An 11,803-nucleotide genomic window follows, 5' to 3' on the forward strand; every position below is an offset into this window, starting at 1 on the left:
ACCCTGGTGGCACTTGCAGAGCGCTGGCAGTGGGTAACAGTGCAATAAGCGTGGGGGATACCCCAAATCCCAAAGCCTGGTCAAGTGGATGTGGGGGATGAGAAGAAACCTCCAGGCAGGCAAGGTGCCCGTGGGTCCAAAGTAGGAGCAGGGCAGGTTTTAACTTTGGTGCTCCACTTTCACCTGCTACTCGTGGGAACAGGACCAAGCCCTCCTTTAAATGCTGGAAACCAAGGACTCACAGGGTTATCCACTCAGAGCTTTTTCTCTCCCCAAGCTGTTGTACAGGTCCATGGACTGCAGGGGAAGCCCACCCAGGCACTAGAGCACTGTGCAGGGTCTCATCCCACCCATTCCCCACTTCTCACACCCCTGGGGCTGCCATCACCCTTTGCTCAGCGCAGCTCTCCCAACTGTCACGGGGAATTTGTGGCTCCAAAGCAGCAGCAGATGGGACAAGAAATGTTTCCAGTGTTCAAAGACAATCATTCCTCTCCGTCTCATTAAATTTTCAGCAGCAATTAGATACTCAAAGACCATGTGCTCATCTGAAAAGTCTCTCTCTTTTCACACATCTCTGAAATGCCCGCCATACTTTGGGTCACAGATGAGAAAATACTGGGAATGTGGATTTGTGATTTTAATTCTTTCACTGCCACACATGGAAACAAACAACCCTGGTTCAGAGCATGGTTTGTGCTACTGTGTCACCTCGACTGGTCCTGCTGTTTTATGACTCCCAGAATCATCCTTTCCCTAAAGCTTTTGCTGAGATGTGTGATTGAGGTATAAATTCTTTTTTTCCCCCTCTATGTTATCGTCCAAGAAAAGCTCATTATTCTTGCAATCTGACTCATTTTTTTTCCCCTGAACATTACTAGCTGGTAACACAGATATCTTGCCAACAGTACAAGATGTGACTGTTGAAACATTCATTGTTCAACTCCATTTGAATCTACTATGGTGTCTCCATGTGACCATGTAACGCTCAGAAATTGTCTATTTTAAATCATCGGCCCTGACATGTGTTGAAGATATTTTTAACAGACTGTTTACAGGAATTCTGGTTTCTGTTCTGTATTTTTTTTCCTTTTCAACAGCTTTTCTGTTCATCATCTCCAAGTTTCACATGTACAGCTGTACTGAACACCAACAGGGCATTTGCCCACATGGCCTGTGAGAAATTGGACATCAGAAACTGAAGGGAAGGGAAAAAGGAACTCAGAAAAAATAGCTGCAACCTGCTAAGATTAAGATCTGAGACCTCCAGGGAGAACAGAAGGGAGGGTTACTTGGTTTTTCTTCTGTGTTATCGAGAACCAAACAGGGCTAATGCATTGCGAGAGAACACTGCTGAGAAGGGCAAGTGGAATTCTTTCAAATGCACCCGACATGAGGGACATGCAAGGCCTGCCAGATCACAACATCCATTTGCACTCCGTGCCAGTCTGGTTTGCCCTCACCCCGGTTGTTCATAAAACTCTGGAAGGTTGATTTTGCGTTCTCAGCTCCCAAGCTCTCCCGCTGCCTGTGGGCATGTGCTCTAGGCCACTTAACCTGGTGAATCTGCAGAATCACACAATTCCACGCTGCTGCTGAGCCAGGGGGGGCTTGTGCTGCTTGGGGAACGAGGCAGACCCCAGCCCAGCAGCCACCTCTGTCCCAGTCAGGAAATTTACCCAGTGACGAGGCGCAGTCAGCTTGTACAGGAGAAACAACAGGAGGGAGGATGGCAACGGGACACGGAACCAGCCCGCCTTGGTACCTCCAGGATCACCCAGCAAGAGTGCTTCCACCCAGAGGCACAAACACCCACTGGCTGCCCTCCTGGCCCCAAGCCACAGAGGTGCTGGCAGAGGTGGTGCATAGTGACACTGCTGCAGGTGTATTCCCTGCTTCCAGACGGGGCCAGGAGAGCGTCCCTCATCCTTCACCAGCACAGGACAGACAGACAGACACACAAACAAACAAACCGACCCAAGCTGCATTTCATTGCACCGGGAGGCAAACAGGAAGCCTGAGCAGCCTGAGGAGAGTCGGGGCTCTCTACTCCATGTGGTTAGCACTGCTCAGGGCTCACGCTGCTCAGCGGGGAAACCGCGCCGGGCCGCCGACACGGCTGGGAGCTGCTTGAGTTCAAAACTCAAAAGATGGGTTTTTGCTTGCTGTTTTTGCAACACGGTCTGAAGTAGGATCACAGCCACCCAAGGTGCAGCCCTGATCCACGCTGGTTGTCAGTGGTGAGCCGTGGGGCTCACCTGCCTGAGCGCAGCCACGGGCCACACCAAATCCCCTGGCCAAGCCAAACCGCTCCAGGGTCACTGCTTGGTTGTGCATGTTACACGAAAGCTCTCGGTGCTACAGAATAATGCTGCTCTGCTGCACAGCATCCCCACTGCCTGGATGTCCCCTTTCTCAAGGGTCTCTGCTGGGACCTGCTCGGCTACCTGCTTTGGAGATTTATTTAAACACACCTACATCTATACACACACACACACATATATGTACACCCATATATACATGTATACACAGACATATATATATATTTGGGGCACCCAGGTCCTCTTGCAAGCGAGCACCATGCATGCCAAGGAACATGAGGAGAGTTAGGATAAACTGCACTAAGATTTGTAACTGCACCTCACAGAGCACAGGAACAGGCTCAAGGGCATCCCCAGCCTGGGCTGGCCGCTCCATACACCCCTAACTCATCACATCCCGACACACAGACATCCTCCACCCACCCCCAAGCCAGCGCTGTTCCCTCTCTTCTCCATCTACACTCCAACAGCCTTCTCAGGAGGACGTTGCCCTGAAGACAAACGTGACACAGCTCAGCCTTTGGGACAGCTGAGGACACCGTGGTTATAGCACGAGTTGTTTTTCTTTCAGGAACAAGGCCACAGTTTACTTGTTGTTGTTGCCGCAAGAGAGATTTTACAGACTAAAACCACAACAAAGCTTCAGCACGGCTTTTCTCTTTGATGACCGTGCATTCAAACAAAAATGCCATTAAAAAACCTTTTCACAAGCTGTGAGGAGCCGATGGTGAAGTATCAGGGGGTGGGATTCAAGGCCTGAGCAGTCTGTTTGCTTGAAAAGCTTCTGAAATGGTGTCAATCTCGTGACCCCAAAATGACAGAGAGAAGAGACAATGATGACAAAGATACTCATCCCTCTTGCTGAAGGCCAAAGTGGCCTAATTTGGTGTCCTTGCCCAGATCCAAACACTGTTTTATTTGTGTGACTATGTATTTAAACGAAGGATATTGAGAACAAAGCGTTCCTCTCCGGTTCCCCCGCGAATGTTGGCAGAGCAAAACTGTAACAAGGCAGGACCTGAGTCAGCTCAGTGGCAGCCGAGATTCCCCTCCTGGCCATCAGCAGCACCACAGACAGGAGAACAGCCCCGGGAGGCAGCTCTGCTTCAGAGTTATCAAAATGAGGGTTTGTTTGGTAGCCCCTGGCTGCTTCTTCAGCAGGATTTCTGAGTTACCACCTCTGCCCGTGCCAGAGTTAGTGCTGAGGCAAAAGGCACGTTGTGTGGATGGTGGGTGCTGTCAGCAGCACATCATCCCCAAAACAGAAGCTACAACCAAACGAGAGGCAGGAGGAGACGCTGCTGGCCCAGCCCTGCGAGAACGTGAGGCTACAGCTCTGTCAGGGATACTGTGAGTTACTGACTGCAAAAATGTACGAGATCGTTTGGGGAGAACACCCCGCAAATAAACAAAAATGCCCAGCAAAGCAGACAGGCTGCTGTGGGAAACCAAGGCTTTGCAGGGCAGGAGAGGGGCTCGTGTTCTGCTCCTCACATGGTGCCAGTGGCACGGCTTTTGCCGGGCTGGATTTCCTTCATCCTTCATGCAGAGCACTGGGAGTGTTCCTCCGTGTTCCACAGGGGAGCTTTGCTCTTCGTACACCCCAGCCGAGGGCTGCAGCTGGGGGAGCTGCACAGTTCAGAGCGGCAGGGTCACAACACACCAGGTTTTCATCACTTCAGAGCACGGCTGCAACACAAACACTGCATTTCCCCCTCCCAGGGAATGCCACTCTAAAGCCCACTTCTGTTGAAGATGGGGTTTTGATACAAAACTAAGAAATGTTAAACACAGAGGCCAGAAGCTCCATCCCTTTTCTGACTATCCCTTCTTCAGGAGGGACAAACAACTTTCCTTTCTCTTGTTGATTTCTTTTTTTTTTTTTTTTTTTGCAATACAAATGAGTGATCTTTAAAACCACACATTTCCATTATGATTTGTAACTGCCTGTTTAACTAAACCACGCTATTTATTCTTGAAATTACTGTTCGGGGATTCTGGATCCCTTTCTTTGCTACCAGAAGGAAAGCAGCACCCAGTCTCCCCACGCTCAGAAGCACAGCTCAAGTTCACAAAACGAGGCTTCAGTGATCAAGTCACAGTGCTAAAAAGAAAGCCCTTCATCCCGTTTGGGAATTTTGGGGGTCTTTATGAATTGTTTCCAGTAAGACCGGATCTTGCAGGCTCGTGTGTGGGTGGCTGGCTGCACCCTGAAGGCAGATGCAGGTGCCTGCCTGTGCTAAATGTTTTGCACAAGCTCAAGAGTTTGTTGCATTTCAGTGGTTTTTGTTTGTTTAGTTTTGACGTCTAAAATGTGTACTCCAAACTAAGCAACATTCAGAACCCAAACGAATACACTCTCTGCATAAAAATCAGAATTTATGTATCGTGTTACCAAGTGAGGCAGATGCCAGTGACAAACGCTTCAAGAATTTTTTAGCAGCCACCTGAAAAATCACTTAAGAGTCAGAAATAAGTAGCAAAGGCCATTGCATGAGTCACCAGTGACAACAAGGAGAAAAGGAATGTGAATGGAATTTTTCTCCTTTTTTTCTAAAATGAGAGATGGCTCTAGCTGAAAGAAAATTATTTTTACTGTTACCACAGGAAAATTTCCTTTTGCAAAAAGGGGAATTTCCACCTGAGACATATTGATGAAGACTCATTTACATAGCTGGAGGCAACAACTTTTACCATGGGAACAGTGATGAAGGAAAAACAAATTCTTTTCAGTAGCGGGAAAGCGCAAAATTTTTGTCCTCAAATTTTGGTCTAGAAATAGATAATGTTTGTTTTCATTAAGTCTTTAAAAATATTTACAAAGAAGAGAAGATGTATTTCACAGAAGGGAAGAGTCCAGCCAGCCTAAACAGAACCAGGACTGTGCAGGACAAGTACTGACTGTGTTTAACACTTGGATTTTGTGCTGCAAGGGCGAGCGTGGCTCAGAAAATAAAGTAAAAAGCTCCATTGTTTGTTACAGAGAATAATCATTAAAACCACAGCAGCAGCCAGGTCTGAGCGAGGCTGGAGCAGCAGGAGGCACCTGAGCACCAGAGTGATCTTTCCACTCTCCCAGAATGGCAGCAGGGTAACACAAATTACAGAGTCGGGCACCTTTGCCCATACAACCACTCATCACTGGGCTGGAAAACTGTCAAGGTCTTGGACTGAATTTGATACAGATCCATTTTCACCAGGCCCCAGTAGCCAGGGTCTGCATTGGAATGTGCAGCCCACAGCAGCTCCCCTGGTATTCCAGCTCAGGGTTCTCCCCACTGCCTGATCCCTGCTGGGAGCTGCTCCGCAGCACCACGGGGACCTGAAATCCAGAATTTACCCTGGCACCAAGAGGATAAACCATCAGACAAAAGCAGCCACCAAGCACCTGCAGCCTGGGCTGCTGGGGGCTCAGCGAGATGATAACTTTGCATTAAATTTCCTATTTTATTTCCTTGCTACCTGCAACAGGAAAAAACTCAACCTCTCATTTCCTTCCTCCTACCCACTTTCTGTTGGGTGTTTTGAGTGGCTGCTTGCAAACTAGCTGCAGTCAGGAGCCAGATTTTCAATTTGCTCTTCTTTAAGGGCCATGGGCAGAGGCACAGAGCAGAGTCTGCTGGCTAAAGTGACAATGCCAGGGTGAGGAGAGGGCAGTGACAGCCCAGAGCTCGCAGGCACGAGGGGAAGGATGGTGGGATGCCAACAGAGCAGAACCCAGTGCACAGCACTGCCAAAAAGGAGAGCACTGAATGAGGCTTTGGCTTTCTGAATTACCCTTGGCGACTTGATGGAAAAATGTCATGGGATCTTTGCACCCTCTTTCTTTCCCTGAGCACCAGCTGCACAGGTGCGTGCACAGTAATGCTGCCCAGCCACACTTTGTGGCTTTGGGAATGCAATGACCACACACCCCCTGCTTTGGGGTGCTCTGGGAGCCAAGGTGCTCACTGAACCCTCCAGAGAAGAGTTTGCCTTGAAAGACATTCCTCCCCAGCCTCTGCAGCCCCCAAAACACAAACAAAAATACAGCCACTGACTACACATGTGATTCCTTCGGTGGCAGAAGCATAAAAACATTTCAGAAGTCCTTAGACACTAAAAATACATTCTTCCTCTCCTCGGACTTCTCCTTTACTAGAAAGATTCCTCTCTCTGTGCCATTTTCCAGTGTGTCACCCTTGTCTCCTGGCTCCCACCCTGGAGCCAGACAAATTCCAAGCACAGAGCTCCCGATGGGCCACAAGGGCTTTACTGCCAGGCACCTGCTTCCAGCCCATTCCCTGCTAACAGGTCATGCCCTGACCCTCCTCCCTGCACATTATTTATTTACCCTTCTCCTTTTCCTTCAGAGCTTTGTTGGGGGCTGCTTTGTGTGCTCCCTGCATGGGCAGCCACAGGGAGGACTGACACCAGCAGCACTGGCTGCTCCTCAGACACAGCTCTGCCACTGCAGGGATGCACAGAGCAAACCTGAGATTTGAACAGACCCCTCAGATCACCGAATTACCAGCAAACCCCTCCAAACCCACACCTCTTGTTTTCACTGCTGAATCAGAACCGGCAAAAGCCCGCAGGGATTTGAAATGTGCATCCCTCCTCTTGGCAAAATACAAATACAGGCATCTGATCCCATTTACCAGGGGCTGAGCTCTTGTCCCCCAGGGCTCTCATCTTTACAGAATCCCTGTCTTCCCTTATCTCTGGCAATGGGCACGGCAGAATATTTGGTGATAACAGATTTATCACAGGGAATTGCTCAGTCCACAGCACCAGAGCATTTTCCCCTTCTCCTCTTCCTGAACCTCTTTTGAGGGGTTCCAGCTGACCACAGGAGGAAAGGCAGCCAAGCATCTACTCAGCTTACAAATGACAAAAAATAGCACATGAAATCCTGCTAAGTAGCAAAAAAGTCAAGATGACAACACCCAACAAACTTGCACGGGAGAGAGCTGACAGAGCAAAGTCCCTTCAGTGCCCTTCAGCCACTTTGGGCAGCAGTGACCAGCCACAGCACCATCAGACCTTGATCCATTTTTCATCACCTCCTTGATCTCGCTGTTTCCAGCTCATCACCAGATGGCTGTGCCTGTTGCCTCGGCTGGACTTTGGAGAGCTGGTAGGTGCAAGCTGCTGTTGGTAAGCACAGGTCCTGCCCCCATGTGAATTAGCAAAGGCTGAGGGAGCCCAGCAAACTGGCCCAGGGAAAAGTGGCCTCCTTCCACTGGCAGCTGCAGGAGACTGTGAATTGTCCAGCAGTGCTCCCCACTCATTGCCTTGGGATCAGTCTTACAGCAGAAAATTAAATCCAGTCACACTGCTTGTCTTATGTCACAAAAAATAGAGGAAGAGGCCATAAAAACCCCAGCCAGCAGCAAAACTGATTCTGAATACAATGTTTTTCTCTGCTCTGAATGAGAAGTCAGTAGCTCTGATTGCATGAGCACAAATTCCCCCAAAATTTCCCTGAAACCTTCCATTACAGAGAGGCAGCTGAGCTCTAGCAGTAATTTAGGCTGGTACTTGTTTATTTACCTCGCTGAAGATTATCTGTTAGATCTCAGGGGTGAGTGAATCACCCTGCACTGCACAAGTGCAGCTGGCTCTCCCCAGGAGAGGAGCAGCTCTGCAGATCACCAGGGCTCCCTGCAAAGGGGCTTCTCCCAGCACTGCCTTCCCCTCCCCGCTTTGGCTGGTTGCCTTAACTGAAGAAAAAATTCTGGTGGGAGGACTAAGAGCAGCCAAGGCTGTGCCAGGCTGTTTCCTCTGACACGCAAGACAGTTGTAGCCCCTGTGCTGTCTGTGTGCACCACAGGTTTACACGGCTGAAAGGATTGGCTCAGGTAATGCAGAAAAATCTCTCTGCAAGAGCTTACAGAGCAAGGAAGGGATTCCTGCTAAATTCTAAACAGAGGTGCTGGGAAGACTCCTCCTGGGAAACAGAACCATGAGGACAAGAACGCTTGGAATTAATCTGGAAGACATGAATGAGTGCCACCATGAAATCACCAGCGACCAAGTGACATTTAGCACATGGTAGAGACTCGCTGTCAAATCTCATTAACTGTATCCTTGTGTCACAGCAGACAGCTCTGCCCACAGAGCAGAGACCACAGCATTACAGTGCAAAAATCATTCATGAGCCTGCTGGTGGCTCTGGGAGGAACCCTAGAACGAAGGAGAAAAAGGAATCCTAACGGAAATTTGTTCCCATCGTTTAGAAACCTGGACTAACCAACACTCTGTCCAGTTCCCTTACAGCCCTGGCACCAGTTCCTGCAGGGATAAGTCAGGCAGCCCTTCCTGACAAACCTGTGCAGAAGCAGTGCTCAGCTCTCTGAGTGCCACTGGCCATAGCTGGCACCACTGGTAAGTGCTGAAAAGCCACGAAAAAGGCACTCAGCCTGCAGGAGCCTCTGGTGGAAGCAGCTTCAGTGAGGGGATGTCCCCTCCCTCCTTGTCCTGCTGTCATGTGCATGCGAAGCTCATTCATTATTTTTCATCTCTCCCCAGCCACTGATTGAAGGGGCATCTCACCCAATTCCCCATCCCCAGCAAAGCCCTCTCTCCCTCTGCTTTGGCAGCTGTTTTTCCTTCTCCTCCCGGCCCATTTGCCTGCTGTTGTCTGGCTAATTATTTTTACAAGGCTCAATAATTGCTGCAATCCTCCCCATTTTTCATCTCCTTCCCGCAGCAGCGTTTGGCAGGCAGGGACCTCCTGCAGCAGCTGTGCTCCTTGGCTGCCCACCCTCCTCCTGCCGAGAGCAGCGCTGCCAGAACAAGGCTGTGCAGCCTAATCCTCTATTTACCTTTCCCTGGCGGTCATTCGCCAGAGGAGCAGCTTTGCGAGTCACTTAGCAACGTGCCAGCAAGCCCGAGCCCTGATGTCACCAGCAGAAACAGCATCTCAGAAACACCCGATTGTCTCCTGCCCTGAACCAAAGCATCCGCGGCCGTGGAGCTCAGCTCCCCAAAAATTGCTGCTTCTGGAGAACTGATCTCTGGCTCGCTGGCAGATGAGGCAGCAGCACAGCGATTTCAGATTAAAAATAATCTCCCATTCTTCACTGATCACGCTGGCTAGAACACAGGGCCCCTGCTGCCTCCCAACAGGAGCACTGAACAAGAGCACGGATCAGACACTGGAGGGACACAGGCCGAGGTGATAGAGCAGCCCCCTCAACCCTTCCAACTATTCACCTACGAAGAGGAAATACAGATTTTAAACACCTTTCTCCACATTTTGCCATTTACTTATGGTCAAACAAGCTGTTTTTCCCCCCCTCTCAAAACAGCAGGGAGGACACATGGCAGTAAATACAGAAATTACACTGACAGAACAGTTCCTAGTGCAACTTCTTGATGCTTTAAGAATGCTGTCAGGCCCCTAAAAACAGAAGTCACAGCTCTTGAGAATTTTCAGTTCTTTGTGAATTTTCAGATAATAATTGACCCTGGCTCTCAGTTTGGGAACCACTTCCCTGAGAGCTCGCTCTTGTCCAGCTGTGCAAGCTGCCCAGGGTCATGGAAAGGGAGGGCAGCTCCTCACTGGGGCTCCTCAAACCAGATCCTTCCTCCTTTCACACACTTGAGCAAACCTAGACTGCAGGGTGGCTTTCCTGGCATCCAATCCCAGATCCTGCAGGAAGCAGCACTGGTGATTTGACATTCAGCATTATCCTGACACTGAGCAGCCCTGACTGATCATCACAAGACTCCAAGAACAGCACAAATTCTAGATTTGTCCGTTCAAGAGCAGCCGAGGGAAACAGCTCCAAGAGGAAAATGAATGGATAGTTAGGAAAATGAATGGATAGTTCTGCTGCTGCACAGCACCCAGCAGGGAATTTATGGGGAGCACACAGACACCACAGCACCCCCTCCTCAGAGAGCCACCTCTGTGGGACAGGACCACACCTGGGGAGCACACAAACACGCCCTGCCTCTTCCAGAGCCCGCACCCAGACTTCTGCAGGTGTTTCCAGGGGTTTCTTCCAGGCGAGCAACCGCCAGCCCTGTCCTGCTCTCTTGCAGCTTGTTGTTTCTAAGAGCAGTGGTGTGAAAAAACAGGAAGCCATGCAGAGAAGAGAGAGAATACAGATTGAGGCACGAAACTGCAGTAGCCCCAGCCCCCCCTGCACTCACCCCACCCCCTCTTCCCTTCCCACCCCCTCACCACAGGCCACATTCTCGGTGAGAAATGCTCAGCTCTTGACGGGAAACCGGGTACGGAGCTGGGCGGCCGGAGAGCCTCGGCGGGAGGGGAAATCCAGCAGCAGTGCAGCTCCCCGGGCTCTGATGGCCACAGAGCACCAGGAACGGCTCAAATCAGACTCTGCCCCGCAGGTGCCTCCATTTGAGCCTTCAGGGAACAGTTCCTAACTCACTTGTCCTGAAAAGTTCAGATTTGCTGCTTCAGAGATCCCCTGAGGACCATGCTGCAGGCTGTCTGAGCTCTGTCTGTGATTTGCTGCAATCCAAACAAGTGCACCATTCCATGCCCATGCAATTGTTTCAGGAATAAGGACTCTGAGTCACATCTTTCCTTTGAAGAAAGCCAGCAGATCCTCTTGTCTACAGCTCTCTATTCTCAGCTCTCCAACTCACCCCACGCTGGCAAATTGTGACACAAATTTTATGTTTTGCAGGACTCTTCATTGCTCACACCCTTATCTCTTCAGTCTCCTACTCAAGGCTGATAGATTAAAAAGGTGGAGATTAAGAAAGAGCAAGAAGTTGGGGCAGAAACACTGGTAGGGGACAGAAAAGTCAAGCAAACCACCAAAACCATGCCAGCACCAAAACCATGCCAGCACCAAAGCCATGCCAGCACCCTGGCTTCCACAGTAGAGAAAACATTGCCAGCTTCACCCAGCACACAGCCATGGCTGTGCTCATGTCAACCAACTGTCTGGATGGAAGAGGAAAGGAGGAAGTGCCTTGAGAATGCTGGTGTTGCTGAAATCCAGGACAAAGCCAAACGCCACACGCAGCTTGGCCAGTGCTCCGAAATCCAAGTGAATACAGCTGGGGTGAGCCTGCACAGCCTGGGCCACAGAGGGGAACAGTGCCCCAGGGGAAGGCACAAACGACCTGGCACATCCCAGAGCCAGTGACAGCCCAGGATCAGATGAAGGCATCAACACACAGAGACATCAGCACGGCACCGTGCTTGGTTCGGTCAATGGAAAGTCTTTCACATCTGTGATAACCCAGCAGCATGCAGAGAAATTGTCCTGCTCTTCTACACAACACGTAAAACCACTGTTAATCACCAAAACCGAGGAGGAAGGACAGGCATGAGGCCACACAAAGAATTAGACAGTCTGATATCTGCTGGTGGGAAAGGGGAATGCTCCGTTTCCTTGGTCCTGCCCAAAGCCTCTCTGCTGTTCACGAGGGGATGTGCTGGGCTGGGGTTTATTTATAAAACCTATAAGAATGTTGACCCAAGGCTTTAACTCGGAGAAAAATAAGCAGAG

The sequence above is a fragment of the Motacilla alba genome, chromosome 21 (genome assembly GCF_015832195.1).
Source record: "Motacilla alba alba isolate MOTALB_02 chromosome 21, Motacilla_alba_V1.0_pri, whole genome shotgun sequence".
Taxonomy (NCBI): Eukaryota; Metazoa; Chordata; class Aves; order Passeriformes; family Motacillidae; genus Motacilla; species Motacilla alba.